Source organism: Moschus berezovskii, chromosome 16, assembly GCF_049115385.1.
Source record: "Moschus berezovskii isolate FMDL1 chromosome 16, NW_MosBer_1.0, whole genome shotgun sequence".
NCBI classification, from domain to species: Eukaryota; Metazoa; Chordata; class Mammalia; order Artiodactyla; family Moschidae; genus Moschus; species Moschus berezovskii.
This window is the reverse complement of record NC_142475.1, coordinates 27,055,237-27,057,230: the sequence shown is the minus strand read 5'-3', so window position 1 is coordinate 27,057,230 and position 1,994 is coordinate 27,055,237. Positions and strand designations below refer to the sequence as shown.

General features: G+C 34.4%; 1 pseudogene; it reads left to right on the top strand.

Annotated features, from left to right (window-relative positions):
• Window positions 1-209: 209 nt before the first annotated feature.
• On the top strand, window positions 210-1,198 carry LOC129560130 (chromobox protein homolog 3 pseudogene; annotated as a pseudogene).
• Window positions 1,199-1,994: the final 796 nt, after the last annotated feature.

Below are 1,994 nucleotides of genomic sequence, written 5' to 3'. Positions count from 1 at the left end.
AACTAAAGAGTCTCTTGATGAAAATGAAAGAGGAGACTGAACAGATGGCTTAAAGCTCAACATACAGAAAACTAAGATCATGGTATCCAGTCCCATCACTTCATGGCAAATAGATGGGGAAGCAATGAAAACTGACAGACTTTTTCTTGGGTTCCAAAATCACTGCAGACGGTGACTGCAGTCACAAAATTAAAAGACACTAGCCTCTCCCCCTCGGATGTGACTGGAGCTTGAGGCGCGCAGGGCCGGAGACGCCGCAGACCCGGGACCCGGAGCAGCTCAGAGGCGGTGAATAATAGCTCTTCAAGTCTGCAATAAAAAATGGCCTCCAATAAAACTACATTGCAAAAAATGGGAAAGAAACAAAATGGAAAGAGTAAAAAAGTTGAAGAGGCAGAACCTGAAGAATTTGTAGAAGAGAAAGTACTCGACCGCCGTGTAGTGAACGGGAAGGTGGAGTATTTCCTGAAGTGGAAGGGGTTTACAGATGCAGACAATACTTGGGAACCTGAAGAAAATTTAGATTGTCCAGAGTTAATTGAAGCATTTCTTAATTCTCAAAAAGCTGGTAAAGAAAAAGATGGAACAAAAAGAAAATCTTTATCTGACAGTGAATCTGATGATAGCAAATCAAAGAAGAAAAGAGATGCTGCTGATAAACCAAGAGGTTTTGCCAGAGGTCTTGATCCAGAACGAATAATTGGTGCCACAGACAGCAGTGGAGAATTAATGTTCCTCATGAAATGGAAAGATTCCGATGAGGCAGACTTGGTACTGGCAAAAGAGGCAAATATGAAGTGTCCTCAAATTGTAATTTCTTTTTATGAAGAGAGACTAACTTGGCATTCTTGTCCAGAAGATGAGGCTCAATAATTGTTTGCATTGCCTTTTATATATATTTATATATATATAAAAAATGTGGGTCTTGATTTTTTTGATTTATTAGTGTGAAGAAATGACTACATTCTAATGAAAATCAGGTTTGATATGTTTGTTTTGAGGTAATATTGGGGAAGTTACATTGTTTTTTTTTTTTTTTTCCATCTGTAGCACTGGTTACTTTGAACAAATAAAAGCTTTCTGTAGTTGCTTCCTTCAGTAGGAAAGAATTTGATACCATGGTATATTTCCTCAGCATTAGAGAACAGTTTTTCTAAATGTTGGAGGAAACCTCTATAGTAATTACTCAATCAGAATTTAGAATTTGCATTTAATTCATATATGCCTGAGGACCATTCTAAGTTTTTTATATGTGTATACATAAAAGACATATGTAAATGGTTTGGGAGTTAATTTTTTGTTGTGGTTTTTGTTTTGGTAAATATATTTAAACAACAGCCTTTCATAACCATGGATAAGCCCATGTTCTGGAATTACATCATTTTGAGCAATATAAGAAATAACTTCAACTTAGATTGAAAATTTAAGTATTAACCTTTCAAATGAAATAATTTTGTAATTAATTATACAAATTAATTGGGTAATTTTTTAAAGCATCCCTATCAGAATCTGCATCCATATCTGCATATAAATGCAGTTTTATATGCAGAAACCCTAGAAGGAAAATTTTTATCACTATCAACAGCCTTCCCAACCAAATGATAAAAGTAGAAAAATTCTGGTATGTTTTAATATAGCAAAGCAAAACTTAGTTAAATTGACACTTGATGGTTCCTTTTGGTGAACCATTGTTTTACAAGAAATTATATTTAGGAAAGGTTGTGATATATGGGATGTCTCAGATTTGTTCATGGAAACCTAATCAGATAGTTTTAAAATTTGGCAATTTACAATCTACAGGAATAAATGAGTGAACAAACTTTTCTAATCTATGCTTGACCTGCATGTTTTTTCAGACTTGACTGATCCATTCCTTACGTGAAGGCTCAATTTTCTCAGTATTTTGGGTTACTAGTTCAGCAGAAGCCAAGAAAAACAATAACTTTGTAGTAATCAGAATGTTATTCAACTGTATATTGTTTACTTTATTGTAA